Below are 20,461 nucleotides of genomic sequence, written 5' to 3'. Positions count from 1 at the left end.
TTTAACAGGTGTCTAAAATACTAATTTTAGTTATTTGGAGCTTCACCAAATCCTGATAATATTCGTTATGTTGTTTGTTTTCCTGTTGTGTTCCTGTTGTATCTCCCTAATCATCAGTGTGAGCCTCTGCCAGAGCTTATTGTGTTCGCTGTGAGACAAGATAAGCCCGCTGTACTCTCTGTATAGTAGGATTAATTTAAATATTTTACATTTTTTGTATGCGACCCGTAATTGGAATATAATCTTCTCAAGAATGTAACATTGTTGTTTTGAAGTATTTTGAATGATTTTACATTAATTTTAGTTATTTGTTAATGTGAGCGTCCAACAGCCTTTCCACATTTTTATTTTTTGTTATTTTTTTTTTTTGTTAATGGGAATTTTCTCATAGTCGATGTTTTCTGGCCTAACATTTCGGGTACATTACTTTTTATTTTATTTTTTTTAATTTGTCATTTGAGCTATGCATGAATATGTACGCTATTGTAAATTAGCATTGCATCCCAGTGTTCAATTTGGTTAACTGTGACAGAGGGAATTGTATTGGCACAACTTCAACACTCATATTTTCTTAACATTTCAGCCTGTTAATAATAAACATTCAGTGTAGTTGCGTTACTCCTTCGTGTTGGTTTGTACAACTCGGAGCATCTTGAGTCACAATGCAGACGTTTTGGAGGTTAACCAGAATCGAAGCCAAAGTGTAGCAGTATAGCATGTGCATCTCTATACCTATTTGCTGAGGCGAGCACCAATCATCTGTCACAACTCAGAGTGGGGGACTGGCATGAACTTGACGTTCCTTAGCAAACAGAGTCCCAGCATAACTCCGAAATGCCCATGAGATGGGGGAAGCAACAAACTCCAGCTAGCAAAGAAAGGGCAAATCACAGGATCTTTATAAATACAAATTCTGTGTGACAAAAACAAGCTCCTAAGAGTAAGAAAGAAAAAACATGTGGCCTGAAACAACAAGGCAATCCAAGGTAAACAAGTCTCAAAACCATAAATCCAAAAGAGAGGTTGAAACAAAGAGCAAAGGTTTAAAATCCAGTTTACCCAATAAAAAACACAATAGCAATAATCACTAGTACTCACCACACCACCAAGTGTATTCAATAAACCACAAGGGACTGTGGGTTTTTATCTGTCTTTACAGGACTGAAGGCAGTCTCTTGATAGTGATTGGCAGGTGGCCCCGCCTGTTGGAGGAACCACCCACAAAACCCATGTAACATAATAAAAGACACATAGACGCTAAATGATCAACAATATTAATATAAACAAAAGAATCAAAAATGAACAAAAAATCATAAAAGAAGAACTTAACCCTCAGCCTTGGCTGAAAGATAAGTGGAACTCGCCAATGTGTACTTTCGAGGTAGGATGGGCATGGTGCTATAGGGACATAACAGTAGATGGGTGTAGTCAAGTTATTCAGCTTTAATATACACCTCCTTACACAGGACTTCATACTCCTTTAGTTTTTAGTGGCAACTCATAACAAACATAAAGAATCTGCTGATGTCCCTAAGGTAATCTGTAAAGAGATGCTATTGTTTTATATAATAAATAGGGGAGGGCCAAGAGTGGTACAAGCCAATAATTCTGTACTCTCTCTCTCTTTATATAGTATATATATATATATACACTTATATCCTATATAAGCCAGAGGTTTTTTGCTTCTTTTTTAATTCTTGTGTGTGTTTGCAGGGTGTTGTTGGTTGTTGTTGTTTATTATAGTATTTCTATACTAAGCTTCTGTAAAGCTGAACTTTCCCATGAAACAAAGTTATCTATCTATCTATCTATCTATCTATCTATCTATCTATCTATCTATTATATAGTGTCTTTCCAATCTATCTATCTATTATATAGTGTCTTTCCAATCTATCTATCTATCTATCTATCTATCTATCTATCTATCTATCTATCTATCTATCTATCTATCTATCTATCTATCTTTTATATAGAGTCTTTCCAATCTATCTATCTATCTATCTATCTATCTATCTATCTATCTATCTATCTATCTATCTATCTATCTATCTATCTATCTATCTATCTATCTATCTATCTATCTATCTATCTATCTATGTTCTCTGTTGAATTCTGAAGCCAAAGATATGACTAAAAAGCTATGGAATCTTTGAAATGTACTCTGCCATAGCCATCTCCAAGTCAGCTGAATAGTAAAACACAAGCAATTTTAAATACAGTAGGTTTTCAGATGTACAAAATGTTTTCTCCACATTTGCTAATTGGCAGCCGCTTCCCTTACCTTACAGACCATTGGTTGCTCATGTGATTTACTAGTATGCCAATGCAGCTGTTATATGACAAATTACACACCAGTGGTACTTACATCTGACATCATGAAGACCTTTGAGAGACTGGTCCTGGAGTCTATAAGTCGCCTTGTGATAGACCATCTGGACTCCCTGCAGTTTGCCTGTTGGACAAAGATTGGAGTGGAGCATGCAATAATTTATCTGCTCCATAAAACTTATTCTCACCTGGACAAATCTGGACACAATGTGAGGATTATGTTTTTGATTTCTGCAGTGTCTTCAGTACCATCTAGCCCTCTCTGTTAAGGGGTAAGTTCAGAGATATGCAGGTGGATGAGGCTATGGTGTCCTGGACAGTGGACTATCTGCTGGGCAGACTGCTTTCTATGACACTCAAGGACTGTGTCTCTTATGTGGATGTGAGCAACACTGGAGCACCACAAGAAACAGTCCTGTTTCCTTTTCGCTTCACTCTGTATACCTCAGACTATAAATATAACACCAATCATGTCATTTGCAGAAAATCACAGATGATTCTGCACTTATGGAGTGTTTTGATAAGGGGGATGAGACAGAGTATAGAAGTCAGATGGAAAACTGTGTTTCTTGGTGCAAAGAGAATAGTCTGTATCTTAACATCAGCAAAATGAAGGAACTGATTATTGGCTTTCATCTCTCCAAAAAGCCTCTATGTCCAGTCAGTTTTCAAGGAGTGGATGTAGAGGAGGTTCACTCCTACAGGTACTTGGGGGTCCACATTAATGACAGGTTGGACAGGTCTGCGAACTGAGAGTTATTTTATTATGGAAAGTAACATCCTTCACATCTTCTTTAACTCTGTGATGGCCAATGCAATTTTCTACCCTGTGGTGTGCCGGGCTGGTGAGATCACATCAAGAGAGGCCCACCGAATCAATAAGCTAATTAAAAGAGGCTAGGTCAGTTATAGGACGAACTCTGGACCCCCTGGAGCTAGTAGCAAAGGAGACAATTAAAACAAAATTGAGTGCAGTTATGAACAATGCTACCAATCCTCTCTCTGACACACTAACACTCAGGACTCTCAGCCAACAAATTATTCAACCGAAATATGTCAAGGAACTCTACTGGGGCTCCTTCATACCAACAGCAGAATATCTGCATAATGTCTCACTGTGACTGTGACAGCCAAGTCAAAACTTTTCCTTTTTTTTAATTTTCTTGCTTTACAGTCATTCTGTTGTGTTTACAGACCAAAGTCTGTGTGTATATTTATTTATTTATTTGTTGATTTTACTTATCTACCTATCTATTTATGTATTAATTTATTTAAAGAGCTTCTGTAAATAGCTAAATTTCCTCCAGGACAAATAAAGTTTTATCTGTCTATAGAAATGGTAAGCCTCTACTTCTCTTTCCGGGGTTCTCAGGTGGCTCATAGAGAAAATATTGGTTAATAGGCTCAATTGTTAGTTTCCTGAGACAGTGTCCAATGAATCTGAGTTGCCCTTGTTGTATGATCTGAACCAATGATTTGACTTGCATTCTTTCATATGGGGAGTCGTTTGTTACTTTATTCAAGCATCTGATGTTGAGGACGATTCTGTAACAATTAATGTCAAAACTACTCAGGGTTTTTGCAAAGTTTCTGGAGATGGTCCAACTCTCACTTTCATAAAGAAGTGTGGATAAACATGCTTTTTGGAAGATGACTTTCTTAATGTTGGCTGAGATGATTAAAGACCAGTATACATTTTTATTTACCAGAAGCCAATCAAGTCTTGACCTTACCGTATTCTGATGTCTGATTGTCCGTATGTTACCTCTGATCCTAAATATTTAAAGTTCTTATCCCAATGAGATTTGTTGTCCTTTGAGTTCAGTGTTGGAGTTTGATTTGTGATTGGTTTATGCTTCTGTCTGTTTGATGTTGACTTCGAGACCGAATTTTTTAGCTAATTTGTCCCTTGTTATAAATTGGGATTGTGCTCTTTCCATTCTTTCTCCAAGTAAAGAAATATTGTCAGCAAAGACTGATGTAGCTGGATATTGACTTGATTGCTTTGACTTGGTGACAAATCCAGAAACTCCATTTTGATTATGTTGGGCTTCAGCATGCTTGAGATATCCATGATGAAGAGGATAGGGATGGGCCTGTAGAACAACAGCTGTAATGGCAAATTCTTTTTGAGAGTTACACTCCACCGTGACAACCAAGTCTGGATAGTGTGATGAACAGCCGGGTCCCATGCCCGGCAGGGGCGCCCCTTCTGCATCTGTTCTGGGGGAGCGACTATGGGCAGCTCAGTACCTCCCCCGGGAAGCTTGGTGGCAGCCTCCCTGGCCGACGGTGATTCCCCAACCTCCTGCAGGGCTCCATGGGAGATGGAGTCCTCCACAGCCTGGTTGGGGTCCGGGGTGGCAGCTAGGGGGGGGCTGTCTGGTTTCAACAGCCTGGCTAGACGAATCTTCAGCCCCACCTGGAAGTGCAATTAAGACCAGGTGGTCAATCACCTGGAACGCTTCCGGGTGGGCTGTAAAAAGGGCCAGCCACCACCACTCAAAAAGCCAGGGGTCGGGAAGAGGAAGACTACGCTTGAGGAGGAGTGGTGGAAAGGAAAAGGATTGTTGGTGTGTTTGCGGTGCTTATTAGTGCTTGGGGACTGTGTATTGCCTGTGGGTCACAGGGAAGACGTGCGCCCACGGGTGAAGAAAAAATAAAAGTCTTGTTTAGTTTATACATGCCTCTGTGTCCATCTATGTCGGGTCAGGTGCCTATATAGCTCCTTTGTTACAGTAGATAGTCTGAATGGCTTGGTTTGTATCCCATAGTATCTGAGAAATCTAAACATAGTAGTTCTCTTGATTGAGTTGAACAGTCCCTTGAAGTCAACAAACACAATGTGTAGAGCTAAATTCTTTCTGGCTGCAGTTTCAATTGGGCAATGTTCCTGTTTCTTTAAAACAAAAATCACAGCATGTCATTCAGAAAGCAGAATAGATTGTAATCCTGACAGCGGACTCTCCTGATGACACGTACAGATCATGGGTCAGGAAATGCACCAGAAATATAATTAAAGACTATGCGCACCCAAGTAGCCATCTCTATCATTTATTGCAATCATGGAAAGGCTATAAGTCACTAAAAGCAAGAACTAATAGACATATAAACAGTTTTTTCTTACTGCAGTCATTGTGGTTAAACACAGTCTCTGATTCGTCTCTGTCTCTTCTTGATCTCCAGACTCCTCAATCCAACCTAAATTACATTTACTTTATAAAGACTTAATGCATTACTGGTGTAGCAGTAGGGGGCGCTAGCGTTCCCTTGAACCTTCAGGTACAACGCCAAACACCAGGTAAAAGTGCAATAAAAATTATTTTTATTATTATAATAAAGTGCACCAAGCACCCTCCACTCCACACTATTCATAATAAACACAATACTCCAATAATAACCAATCCTCCACTCCCAGACGCGTTGCCCTCCTACCACCCAGCTCAGCTCACCGTCTGGGAGCTCCCACAGTCCTTTATACTCCCTGACCGGAGGTGTTCCTGCCCAACAGTCCACAAGTCCTTATTCCTTCCGGGTCAGGGTAAATTGTCCTTATCTTTACCCCGGAAGCATGTTGTTTCTTCCTATCACGGGATTATGACGCACTTCCGGGTTATAGGGCATATATTAGTCCACGGGCCTCCCGACAGCAACTCCCAGTGGTCCCCAAGGTATCCAGCAGGGCTGTGCATAAAAACTACATAGTCCATGAGGCCCTGCTGGAATTCGGGGCCCGTCCATGCTGTCGGGAGAGCTCCTCCTGGCGGCCTGGGGGTGAGGGCCGGAATATGAAGCTGGCCATCCACCACACTGGGCATGAGTGCAATTCTACCAATGCACTTATGAGCTTTATACAACTGTACTATTATTGTCTTTGTTATTGTATTATTATTTTTATTGTTCTAATTCTCATTGTAATACTCTACTATGCTAAGTACTGTCTACTGAATGAGAGTCGCCACCCAGCATTTTGTTTTATGTATCAACAATGACAATAAAGACTTGTATCTTATCTTGTGTGTTTGTGTTTGTATCTAATGTTATGTTTTGATGGTGTCATATGTTGTAGATCATGGTGTTAACTGTATGATTTGTCAATGGATGTCACAGAGAAATTCTATTCAACTATATTGCCTGGTGATAACATTCAAATTAAAGTTAAAAGTTTACTGTGAATTAAAATGGTAAATTTAAATAATTATCATTCATCCACAATTTTACATTAGTAAATGACTTAATTAAAGATATAACTGAAGACTAGTAAAGAGCAAACCCTGTGGAGGCCTTTACGCCATGAGTTCGGAGAAATCATGGAAATGTCAAAAAGTAGGAGGGAAGGAGGAACTAAACTAGTTTAGAGTGGATTATAATGCATAGTGCATTGATATTTAAATAGTCCCAGAGAGCTATGGAAGCATTTACCAACTATGCTGATTAATCGCCATTAACCTGTGTGATAAATGTGTTAAAACTTTCTGGAATTAATTTTTTTAACACAACCTCTAAATGCATTCATTTAAATGGGTTAATTGTGTGTTAATGAAGTTTATTAATAGTATGAAAGGGTCACTGGCATTTGATTATTTTCTGTGTTGTTTCTTTATAATGATTTCCATTCATGCAAACCAGTAGCGATGCCACCCATCCCTCATAATATGGGATCATCTCCTATTGGAGCCTAAAATGCTGCATACCATATTGAATCAATAAGGTTTAAATTCAGATTTTCGTACACCTCATATATACATTAACTCTTTAAAGTGTGGAGAATGACATGATAACAATCAAAATCAAACTATTTATACAAGCGGAGTGAATGAGGTTCATTTTTGTGTCATGCTAAAATTGCAGATGGACAAGCACTGTGAGTTGTGCATCAGTGTCATCATTGCCATTAAATGAGAGGAGGTTTGGCCCATGTGTGACACTGGCCATGTACTTGCCACTGTCCCATGACACCAGCCCATGCATGCATGTCACAGACCTATAAAATATAGCAGATGAACAAGGACTGCACTCTGAGTGAGATTGTACATCAGTGTCATCTATGCCATTATATGAGAGGGGGTTTCTGCGTGACACTGGCCACATACTGTCCCATGATATTGAACCATGCGTGCGTGTCACTGACATATAAATCATTACAGTGCAGTACACTTCATGTCTAACTGCTGCTACATTATGCTGCATTTACTCATTGATAGCAAAAAAAAAAACTCATAGTGCACAGTATGCTTTCAGAACAAGATGGTACACCCAGTGTAAACATTACTGTGGAGATGTCTGCTCATAAAAGAAGCTATGAGACTGTCGAGATATAGATCTCTGTTGGAGATGGAATGTCAGTGGGTCAGCTCTGTCCCTAGTAATTAATATATGTTTTTATTTGACTATGGAGGGATATCTAACCTGAAATATAATGGTGCAGGTATTACCCGTGTCTGAGCAGCTGAAGAGCAGATGACACAGAGTGGAGTCGCTCTACTCACACTTCCCCTAAACTAGACATGATATGTTGTTGTTCACTTAATTGTATGTTACCTGCTGTAGCCTAAATTATAGCCTACATTATTCTATATTACAGTGGAACCAATAAAAACCAGGTAACAATCAATGCAGATTGATTATGCTAATATTTCAATCCATTTGGACTGAAGGTTAAGATAGTAGGTTAGGCTTATTTTATAATTCATAAATGATACATTCTATGACAATGTGCAATTTATAACATCCAAATAAATAACCCTATCAGATACATATTGACAAGTTTTTTTCAGTTAATCGTTATTTGAAAACTTAATCCATTCATATTCTCAGTCTAATTACTGACTCCTCCACTCCAGGCAACAGCTGCAGAGCTGACTTGTGTGCATCGTGCAGTTAAACACAACCTGAAGTATGGCAATGCTAATTGTAAAATTCCGAACCAGGATTTTAAGTTTTTGTTTCTTAATGTTTCATTGTTTATGTAATTGTTAGTATTTTTTTTATGTTGTCTTGCCAATCAGCTGTTCATGTACTGGTTTTTCTCAAATAATATAACATATGGGAGGGGTGTTTGGTATTCATTGGGCGTTATTTCTGCTTCACAAAACTGTTCAATTAACTAGCTGGAATAATGTAATATGCAAAAGCAAGTGATTATTAAAGCTGCCTTGTATTAGAAATTAATCACAGAGTTATTTTTGCTTTATAGAAAACTGAGTAATATGCAGTTAATTTTGATTAACAATTTTCATCATGCGAATAAATACAATTCCACTGTGTATTTTTAGTCCTTGAGTACACATTAAGTGGACTATAAAATGGTTGAGACTTGCTAGTTCCATTATTTGAAGTCGAGCCACCAAATGCAGTTGGAACGTCTTTTTGTTTCCAATCTGTGAGCAGATGTTGCACTTTTTCTTTCCATGAAGAAGATAGCTACGCCTTGTAAACAGTGACAAATCTTTCATTATTGATTGCTATTTCACACGGTCGCAGGTGCTTTCTGGGGGAAGGCTCCTTTAAGGCTTATTTTGGATTATAGCTCCAGCACATGGCTAATTATGCATGCAAATTAGCCATGCAACCACTGTGCTGCAGGTTCATAGGGATTAGTGTTATATATCTGGGTGGCAGTATTCATAATATTCTTAATTATTGTCAGCTAATGAAAATACTGCTTTTTTAATGCATGTAGGGTGAAAGCCTCACAGTAAGGAGACCCAGGTTTGCTTCCCAGGTCCTCCCTGCGTGGAGTTTGCATGTTCTCCCTGTGTCCGCGTGGGTTTCCTCCGGGTGCTCTGGTTTCCTCCCACAGTCCAAAGACATGCAGGTTAGGTGCATTGGCGATCCGAAATTGTCCCTAGTGTGTGCTTGGTGTGTGTGTGTCCTGTGGTGGGCAGGTGTTCCTGCCTTGCTCCCTGTCTTGGCTGGGATTGGCTCCAGCAGACCCCTGTGACCCTGTGTTAGGATATAGCGGGTTGGACAATGACTGACTGCCTGACTGATTGGGTTCTGACATCCCACATACCTGAAGCAGTTCAGCAACAGTCTTACAGTAGGCACTCATGAAAGTTCTGTGCTTTGCTGCTATAGCTCTGTGATGTTATGCTGGCCTCACAAAACATCATGGGGTGCATCTAAGCCATCCACAGGGTGAATTTCCAGGAACATATTAGTTGAACAAAGACAATGGCAAAAACACATGTTTTGTTTAAACAATAAATTACATTTAATGCAAGTAAATTTAATGTTTTACATATAGGAAAGAAAAGTACTAAACAAGAGGTTTTGGAGGTGGAAATTACATCTTCTTGGCAGCCTTGGTGGATCTGTTACAGTCCTTAAATGGGCAATGTGTCATAGTGGTTAAAAATGGCAACAGGATGCAAAGTTACATAGCAAGTTGAAATTATATTTAAACTATATAACTGTAAGACTATGGGGTACAAGCCTAAGCAGAAGAATACCTGAAGTGCCTGTAAGGCTAGCGAGAACATACAGAAAATTCCTGGGTTCAAATTCCAGCAAAAGCCTCTGTTTTTTTCATATTCTCCTTATTCCTACCTAAGTTTTCTGTAGATTTTCTATTTTGTTTGTTTCAAAACTCCACGCAAACAGTCAGCTGCAGATTATCCTGTATGAGTGAGTGTGGATTGCTGCACCATTCAAGGTTGCCTGCTGCCCTATATCCAATGCTGTCTCAGTCCACGTTACTTTCCAGGACCCTGAAATAAATTTAATGGGTATGATGATGGATGGATGGATGGATGAAGGGGATGAGTAGGGTTGAAGAATTTTAGAAAATTTTTCACACAGATAAAATTTCAATAAACAAAACCAAGTGTTACTGTTCAAACTAGGCAATAAAAATGAACAAAAAATAAAATTATGTAGGAAAGCATTTTTGGTTAATTAAGTAACAACTAAAACAGCATTCTTACAACCTTTACATGCTTTGATAAATATTGTTGTTATCACAACATCTAAACATTGTTTTTCTGGGTCTTACTACATTTATCCAAGAATGAAGTGAGTAGCACTATATAAAACGCTGTTGCTTTTAATTGCAAGCTATTTTAAAAACATCGCTTTGGCTTAGCTCAACAAACCTTTATTATATGTGAATAAATTCAACAAGATGGGTGTGGATGCAAATATTAGGAGCTTGTTTTTGCTCTTGGTTCTCTTTAAAATAGTTTTGAAGCAGCCACTCTACAAGATGTATATGTGCAATGAATGACTCTTCTCTTCAGACATAATTAGAATGTTTGCCTGTTTATTTGTAAATGGCAGAATCAAAGAAGCAGATTAATACAATACAATACAGTTTATTTTTGTATAGCCCAAAATCATACAGGAAGTGCCGCAATGGGCTTTAACAGGCCCTGCCTTTTGACAGCCCCCCAGCCTTGACTCTCTGAGAAGACAAGGAAAAACTCCCAATAAAAACCTTGTAGGGAAAAATGGAAGAAACCTCGGGAAAGGCAGTTCAAAGAGAGACCCTTTCCAGGTAGGTTGGGCGTGCAGTGGGTGTCAAAGTAAGGGGTCAATACAATACAATATACACAACAGAACAAATCCTTAAGACAGCATAATAATAAAAATTTTAGAAGTACAGTTTAACAGTAGATGATATGACATAATTAGATTTGGATATTTTTAGAGTCCTGGAGACCTCATCCATCTAGCTGCCTCCCTATTTGGCCATGCCACGGCTGAAAGCGTTGCTCGATGAAAGGACCCCTCTTTCCCATGATTCCTGTGATCCTCCATCAGGGATGACTTTACCATAGGCAGGCAAACAACTTGGCAGGTGGGCCGTGGCACCAATTGCCACATTTGGGTACCGAGAAAAGAAACAGAATAGGTGAGGGTTAGTATTCAAATATAATTATCATGTTACTTATGTTATAGTGCTAACAGATTAACTTTCCTTAATTTCAAATGTTAACTTTCAGAGCATAATTAATAACTATGTAGTCCTCAGCAAGTCCTAAAAGTAGGTAAATCCAACATCCCATATCACACAACATATATCTGTAGTTACTTGGCCATTATTTTTTCTTTCATCAAAAAATAAGGCAAGGTGCAGAAGCCATGTGTGAAAAATTAGGTACAAACCTCGACTCAGCAGCTTATAGAACGACTCTTAGTAGCGATCATTCTTTCTCTTTGAATCACAGTTAAAAAAGGGTGTACATTTACATGAAGGAACACTTAGAACCAATAAAGGGTAGTAATGAAAATAATTTTAAAATTCATATGTTATGATATGTGGTTCTTCCATAATTTTGTCTGGGTTCTTCTGGAAATATGATACAGACAGTCTATCTGAGTGTTTTTTAGGGTCAAGGATTCTGAAAATAAGACCGGTTTGCTATTTTAGGTGATTTAAAGAAGTTGATAACTACTACCATTATGATGCAATGCTATTTCAAATTTATTATGGGCGCTACCATTTTGGAAATTTAGCATAGAGTGTTTCCTTGGCAATCACTTCCCAGAATCCTAACAGATGTATGATGTGTATGATGTCATTGGGAAGACCATAATCATTTTGTTAAGTATGTTTATTCAGTATCTGAGACTGATGGATAAAATTTTAAATGCATACATTACAATCTTATTGTGTTTCTAATGTTTGGAAACTATATTTGTTTTTGGCGTCCAAGTTCTAGTTTGCAATTTTCAGATATACCTTTCTGATCGATTTTTATGTCTGGCTTGGATCTCTGCTCGATCTGACTGTGTTTATTTTCTTATCATTAAAAGTATACTGTCTCACCCTGAGTCAGTAAAACTCGAAGGGAATGTAAGATGTGAACACAACTCCGACCACTGCTGATTTCTGACATCTACCACAGGAGATTGTAATCCTGGTGCCAGAATATTTTTCAATATTTCATGGGATCAAACAGTTGATAGGTGTAAACGTCTTTTTTTAGGCATCAAAAGTATTCTAAGTAGGTGGACGTCACTGAGGAGATAATTTCAATTCTGTTAACGCAGAGAGCTTGGAGTTAAAAGACAAGAGCAAATTAAAATTGTTTTCTTTTTTAACAGATAATATTGGATTCACGATCATCGCAGTGCTGGGAGTTATTGTGGATGACATTTAACGACTTAGTGGCGAAGCAGCTTGATTTCCTACACTGTATTGTAAATTTGGACAACTGGAAAAACTGTAATGCTCACTCAATGTTTGGGAAAACAATATCTTACATTTCTTAAAACTAGAAAAAAAGATGCATGTAACTCTGCAGAGCTTCTGTAAAATCTGGGAAAAATTCAGCAATTTTTTAAAATAACTCTCACAAACCTTGCCAACATTTCTGCTAAACTCCTATTGTTTTAATCAGTATAAGGATGTATAATACAATGTGTTTTTTCCTTTGGTGAGAGTTTTTTTTAACGTGGAATAAGTTTAACAAATCTACAAAACTTAATTCTTTCTGTGACATATGGGATGGATTATACTTCTAAATATTCTGATTTTCATAATTCTAAAGAGTCAGATTTTTTTTGTCTATAGCAATGTGTGCTTGATTGTTATACTTCTTCTGTAATAAATATGTTTGGAAAAAATTAACTCAAAAAGAAAGTGTAATGTAGATTTCCTAAATTCCTAAGTGTAATAATTGACTTTCTTCCTTTCTTTCTTTTTCACATTATTTAAGACTAAATTAAAACTTTAAAGTAGTACATTACGTAAGTTATGCATTTGTGTCCCAACTTCAGATCCCGCTTTCTCTTTATGTTTCTATCACTTGAGAGGGATGTCATGTGGGATTTTTAAACTGGGAAGCTTGTATTTACCTTATCTTTATGCGACATTAACCATTTTTTTCCCTTTGTAGCCAAAAATTGAAGAAAAGCAACTCATTTGATATTTTTTAATTTTCTTTATATATTTTCAATTCATTTTAATACCAGAATGTAATGATATTTAATCAACACTCAAATGGAAGGATCTGATATAGGAATAAAATCATTACCACACAGAATACCACTATTAATTATTATATTTCCTTGCATTCTCAGAAGTAGTTAAAAATATTTATTGCCATGTTTCTTTGTAACAAATATTTAGCACTATTTACATTATATCATTAAAACAACAAAAGGTCCACATTCCAAGCAGTTTTAGTCAGCCTTGGGAAGACACTCAGTATAAAAATAATGTTGGTGGAGCACATTTTCTGTATCTTGTAAAATTTAAGTTAAAATAACTTTTAAAAGGAGGTACGGGTTTGTTTATTCTGTGTGACAATTACAATGACAATCAAGTCTACTTATTATGTCTGATACTAAGGGAATAACACAGTAAAATAGTTTAATTTTGAATAAAAACCAACTAGCCTCTGCCTAAGTGAATTTCCTTACATTAATGAAATATATTTTTAATTTAAATAGTGGCACTTCAATTGATAGATTTATTGTTTTTGTGAGAATTGGGACTCGTAATTAGTTCTGAACTATGGTGGAAGCGAAGTAGCACAGGACTGAGGAAGATATAGCTCGAGATACAGAAAACCCAGTATGTCATTGGGAGTGAAGATCTACATGCCAAAGATGGAAGAAAGGCACTGCCGGGACTGAGCGAGCTCTCTGCCTTACTGTCAATGGGCTGTGCTTTCTCTTTTGAACTTTTGTAAGTGCTGTTAAGGCTGGTCTGATATATACAGTACCATATGATCTGCATATAGAGAAATTTTCTGTTCAGATCCTTCTCCGATAATCCCCTTTATCTGATAAGAATTTCGACAGTGAACTGCCAGTGGTTCAATGGCGATTGCAAATAGCAGCAGTGACAAGGGGTATCCCTGTCTGGTACCTCGTTCTAGTTTAAAGTAGTCTGAACAAATGTTGTTGATACAAACTGAAGCTTTTGGATTGGTATACAGTAATCTGAGCCATGCACAAATGTTCTGGCCAAACCCAAATCTCACTAATGCAGTGAAAAGGTATTTCCATTCATTATGTGAAATGCTTTTTTTGAATCCAAGGATAATAATCTTTCTGGGGTGTTTGACTTTACTGGTGAGTATATTACATTAAACAGGCGTCGAAGATTGGAAGATAAGTGTCTACCCTTGATAAATCCAGTTTGATCTTGTGATATTACCGAAGGGAGCACTTTCTCCATCCTTCTAGCTATAATTTTTGAGAGTATCTTAATGGGCTGTGCTTTCTCTAGAGGAATTTCTAAGCTTATATCCTGATCAGACTCATCAAACAGATTATAAATGATTATAAATTTGTATTTTTCTGAGCAATCTGCTATATAATAAGATTATGAGTAATCTGATCGGTCCATTTGGCTTTGGCGTGATTGGTCATTTTGGTCTTGGTGACACGATCAAAGAGGAAGTGCATGTGTGAGACACATGGGAGGATTAAAGGCATAGGAGGGATGCTGAGAGTGAAAAGTATAAAAGCGGACAGGAGGTGAGAAATGGCACCTTAAAATGACAGAGTCTGAGAAGCAGGCTTTACGGTAGCATACTGGTCAAGAGAGGTTCAGACACAAGAGGATACTGGGAAAGGCAGTGAAGGTATATGTAGGGCAAGAGATATGAAATATTTTTATTTATTCTATTACCTGTGTTCGACAAATAACATGGCTATTAGTATATTAAAATTGAAAGTTCATATTTTATATTACTATTTTATATGCTGGGACTTTTAAGGGAGTATCATGGATTAAATTAAGTCTATAGGGGGCCTCAGAAGTAATTTACCTGAAAGCAACTGAAAGTCAGAAAGAGATGAAAAGGCCTATGTTTGGCTTATAGGCCACCTGGCTCATCCACGACAATACATTTTCTCAGGCCCAGAAAGGTGATACCATTGGTTCTCCTGAGGGTGACAACTGTATGCACTAAGAGGAGGTCAGTCATTGCCCTTGAATGGTTTGGGTGACAATACATTGGTTCTGAAGACTCTGCTGTTACCCAAAAGACCATCAATGAAGTTGCCAGTTTCTTGTTTTGTTACATTGTCCTGTAGTTTATCATCTTTATTTAAAATAATAAAACTATATATTTCACACACAATCTTATATACTCAGCATTATTTTTGGTATTGAGAGATGCCAGGTAAGCACTCTGCCTTTACAATACGTAAGAATTTTATGAAAAGATGACAAGAGTAGACAATAAAACCCATTATGTTCCATAGTATACACCTACTAACCTTGGCTAACATAGATGGCTTTAATTAACTTGGCAAAGGGGTTAGGGCTTTGGACTGTAGCTTCAAATCCTGCTGCTGATACTCTGTGACCTTGAGCAAGTCACTTTACCTGCCAGTGCTATAACTGAAAAGAAAAAAAAACAAAATAAATGCAACCAATTGTGCTACAAATATTAGAACTTTTCTTAGAATCAGCCAACTACTGTATGTAATTAATACAAATAAAAACTAGTGTGGTGGCCCTCAGTGGTGTCTCTCATTCATGGACACCTCCATTTTGTGATGCAGAATACAATGTATTGTCAGGCAACGTGAAGTTTCCAAGTTTAAGGCTTGAAGACACTACTCTGCCAGAAAACAAGGCAATTACAGAACTTTAACCAACAAAGAGAAGACCTTTGTAAGAGATCTAGTCCTTAAACAAATAACAGTCTTAGTGGTAGGGATTCTCATTTTGAACTTTATTTTCTGTGTTTGGAACTTTAGTGTACTTTTAGCAATACGTAAAATAATACAGAATCCTGTTGGCATCTTTGACTTTTCCCTCGCTGTGCTCTTAACAAAGGATCTTTAAAATTTCTGCAGCTCACAAATAAATTAAATTTTGTTCTTTGGAAGTACAGCTTGTCCTATCACACATGTTTGACAACTTAATCTTACCTCACAAAGGGTTTCAGTCACACAAACTTTCTCCCAAATCACCACACAATTTGAGTCTCAGTGGCTGTGAGGGAAGGTGGACTTAAAGCCCCAGTCAGAGGCTTCTAATTTGAAAAGTCTTGAAATCACTTCTGGGGTCTGAGACTTCATGTCTCCTAGAAATATGGCTTTACCAAACTCACTGTCCTTTTCAAAGGCTGGGCCCTTGTGATAATGTCTGTGCTGTTTGCCCGCCATACCATGCAACTCACCATCCTGGGGAATTCAAACTGGTTTCCTATGTGTCCCTTTCTCTCATTCTGAGGTTCTACTTCTGAGGTATTCACTCTAACTACACCCTAGATGTACTAAGTATTTGGAAGATTTCTCCAATATACATTGTGCAAATCAGCCTCTTGCCTTTACAGCCTCATTCTCCATCGTAAATGTTTAGTGCCTGTTTTGACCCTGGCAGTCTGACAAATTGTCATTATACACCTTCTGATGCACTAGCACAGCAAAATTTCCATTTAGTAAAACGGGTACAATGGTAAGTTAATTTGTTTCATTCATGTTGTGATTTAGAAACCTCTTTTCACCTATGCTAGCCTGTGTCCGTATTTCTTTTGTGCTTTTTGTTGTCTTTCTTCATCAGACATTCTAGCTCACTAGTGTATGGACTCTCGGCGTTTTGTTGTTTTAAATATATTCATGAGTAGGTGCCAAAATATTTTGAGTTATGGAGTACAATACTAGAATTGGTAAAACCTCTCAAATGTACTGGTATGGATGACTAAATTCTTTCTTCAACAAGTACTGTATTTAGCACTCAGGCTACATAAATACCACTGGAAAGTAACTCTAATGTTTTGAAACCTCGGTTGTCTGTGGACTGTGTAGGTTATTCCCCAGTAAACCTCTCTTAAACATTGCAGTTATTTCATGACTGCAGCATTTGGAAGAGATGAGTTTTGAAATCTGCATTGCTAACAATGGTCTCTGCTTCATCTAGAGGAATTTTCAAGGGCAAAACTTTTACCATACTCTTCAAATTATTATACATGTTGTACATGCCGTTCAGCTCCAAGTATTCTACTATACAATGAAATGGCAGGATCTGTGCTTGTGTGTGTGTGTGTGTGTGTTGTAAGAGCTCAACCCGACCGGGATACCCCTGAGATGGAAGGATGGTGGATAGGCAGCTGCTTGTGGACACTGCCTTCCCCAAAACACATAGATGGCAGCTTCCCTGGAGGGTAGTGGTGCCCAATTCCCAGAGGGCATCCTGGGACTTGGAGTTCAGTTTCTCATCCCTGCCACCAGGAGAAGCTACAGGGGACCTGGGGAGACATGCTTTCCCATAGCCCAGAAGTACTAGTGAGTCAAGGGGATGGAAATCCAGAAGTACTTCCAGGCTGAAGAAAACTCGGTTTTCGGGTCAAGAACTATATTAAGGACTGCTGAAGACCCAGCAAGCGAGCCAGAGTTGGGAGGTAGTAGTCAATGGTCAAAATTGTGCTTTGTGTTATGTGCCTGTTTATTAGTGGCTGTGGTGCTTGAAGGGCACTATTTAAAGAAGAAAAACATTACAACGTCTTCTTGGTGCTTTTAACCTGTGTCCTGAGGGTCTGTCTGTTGGGTTTAAAGGGCAACAGTGACCTCTAGCGTCCACAGTGTGCAGTCCCTACGAGCAATCTGATTGGTCAGTTTGACTTTGGTGTGATTGGTCACTTTGGATATGGTAAAGCAATCAAAAGAGGAAGTGTGAGTGTGAGACACGGGCAGGAGTAAAGGCATAGGAGGCACTCTGAGAGTCGCCTTCAGAGAAGGGAAGTATAAAAACGGACAGGAGGTGAGCAATGACAGAGTCTAAGATGCAGGCTTTATGGGAATGTGCACGACAGAGGGAACAGCAGCCAAGAGAGATTCAGACAAATAAGAATACCGAGAAAAGAAGGCATATAAAGGGCAAGAGATATCAAATATTTTTTAACTTATTCTGTTACCTGTCTTCAACAACTAACACGGCTAGTCATATAATAAAAATGCAAAACTTCATATTTTTTTTATTTATTACCTTGCATGCTGTGGTTTTCAAGAGAACATCATGGATTAAATAAAGTAAAAAAAAAAAACCCTCAGGGTCCTTTAAAAAGTGTAGGAATGACGTTTATGGTTTTGGTTCTTTAAGAGAACTCATGACACATACTGAAGCCACAAATTGGTTGGCAAAGCTCCACTTTTTACGCAGTTCCACAATTATGTGCTTCTATGTGCATGGGCAGGTAAAAGGCTTTGTTATGTTCAATAAAACTGGTAATATAGTAGACCTTACATGTTACATGTAAAAATATACTGCACAACAAATAAATGGTGAGACATATTGATTTCACATAAAGCTTTTGATTTATATATAAAAATGATCATGCAAAGTTAAAAAACGTTAAAAGACATCAAAAATATTAGATCTTTGTAATTGTATGATTTCTGCCTCCAGTTCAATGTTTCCTAAGTTCCGCAATGCAGCAGGACGACACTCAGAGAACCCAAGGACGCTCTGTGCCTTCTTGTCCTAGTAACTTTAAACTAGTAATAATCTAAAGGACAGGAAAAAAGAGCGCAGGACTTGTGTTCAGCTGTTTTACTGCTTGAACAAATTCAGCACAAATGTGTGATTTCCACTTTTGAGAAATGGATAAGCCGAAAATAACAAAGGAATAAAAAAAGACAAAAGTAATTCATATTTGAATACCACTGAGACTATAAAATTTTTATCCTATTTTCCTGAAACAACCATTAAATCATTCAATCCAACAGAAAACACACCATATTAAAGAGTCATATCTCATGTGTGTTATGAGAAGAATGAAATGCATATTTCAGAAATTATCTCCCATAACAAATTATTTTGTTAATTTTATAGACTGTGAAAAAATATTGCAGTCCTAATGTTATGAGCTCGTAATTATACCTTTGATTTGCAGTAGGCTGGAATCCTTGAAGATTACTGCACACGCTTTTCAGATATTAATTACAAATCAGCTTTGGCAAGCTGCGGAGAGAAATGTAATGAATCATAGTTTGTTAATATAAACTGCAGAAGGCTTCATTTCTTTTTTTTCAAAGGTCTGAATTTATATACTTTAACATAAAGTTTTCATGTAATCAAATTAAAACACAAACTACAGTACAGCCCACACTATAAAACATGTGCCGAAGATGACGTTTATGTTGATGTTAACACCTCAAGTCTCCACTATTGCCCTTTCTTTGAGAGTTTGGGACTGCAACATGCCAGATAACTGGAGGCAGCACGGGAAGATGTAAATCACCATTGGAAGAATTCAAAGTCTACTGTGCAGTATGTAGAAACATAAAGTACTATGGATTTGCAAATGTCAATAAGTTCATCACAATAAGCAAAATCAAAAGCTTAAAGGAAAAGAGAACACCAATTAGAAGGGGAGAGACAAGAAACTGTTCAACATAAATGTATGAAACTGGCTTTAAAGCCATAAAGGGACGCTCCTTCCGCCTTCTCACCATGACTTGGATTACAAAGTTGAATCCTGACTGCATTCTGCTTAATGGAAACCTGATGGCTATGTGGCCACTACTAACTTTCTGCTTATTCATAAAATGTTTTATGTGATGATTTTCTCTTTGCCGTTTCTTAAAAATATCTGAACTTTCCTTCAAGCCGATTTTGTTGACAGTAAAGAACCCAACATTTCAAAGCACATTGGCAGTCATGAAGGTGCAGTCTGCTCTGTCCTCTTTACTAGTGTTGCAATGAAGCCGACAAGAGCCTTATACTATATGATGGCTATTTCAGGTTCTTCGTTATATTTTTTGCATCTTCAGCTAACATAAAGTCCTATCAGGTTTTATACGGCACATTTATTTGGGATGTGCGGTGGCAGTTTGTGTATCAGACTTCAGAACAGTTCCCTGATCTGCTGTCTTTTTCCCATTCCCACACCCTCTGGAGTGTCACTGTGGGTGTCCTCTTGTGTGGGTCCTGACCCCGCTGTCAGACATTAAGTGCCACATCAAAGAAGGGAAGATTAAAAATATACTTTGAAAGCAGGATTTTATTCAAACAGGATATTTTTGTTTTTGGTAATCCTTCAAATTCTGTCCTTTTTTATTGCCTTTGTTTCTCTTTCATTATTCTCCTGATTTTTTTGTCTTCAATTTGTCTTTATTTTTTTCTCTGTTTTTTTCTTTTCTTTGACATCTTATTTTAATCCAGCCTAGTGGGTAAAGCACTGGAGCGTAAACCAACAGACTGCCGATTAAATCTCTGCCA

This window comes from Polypterus senegalus, chromosome 3 (genome assembly GCF_016835505.1).
Source record: "Polypterus senegalus isolate Bchr_013 chromosome 3, ASM1683550v1, whole genome shotgun sequence".
Taxonomy (NCBI): domain Eukaryota; kingdom Metazoa; phylum Chordata; class Cladistia; order Polypteriformes; family Polypteridae; genus Polypterus; species Polypterus senegalus.
The sequence above is the reverse complement of the archived record's forward strand: the minus strand, read 5'-3'. Positions refer to the sequence as shown.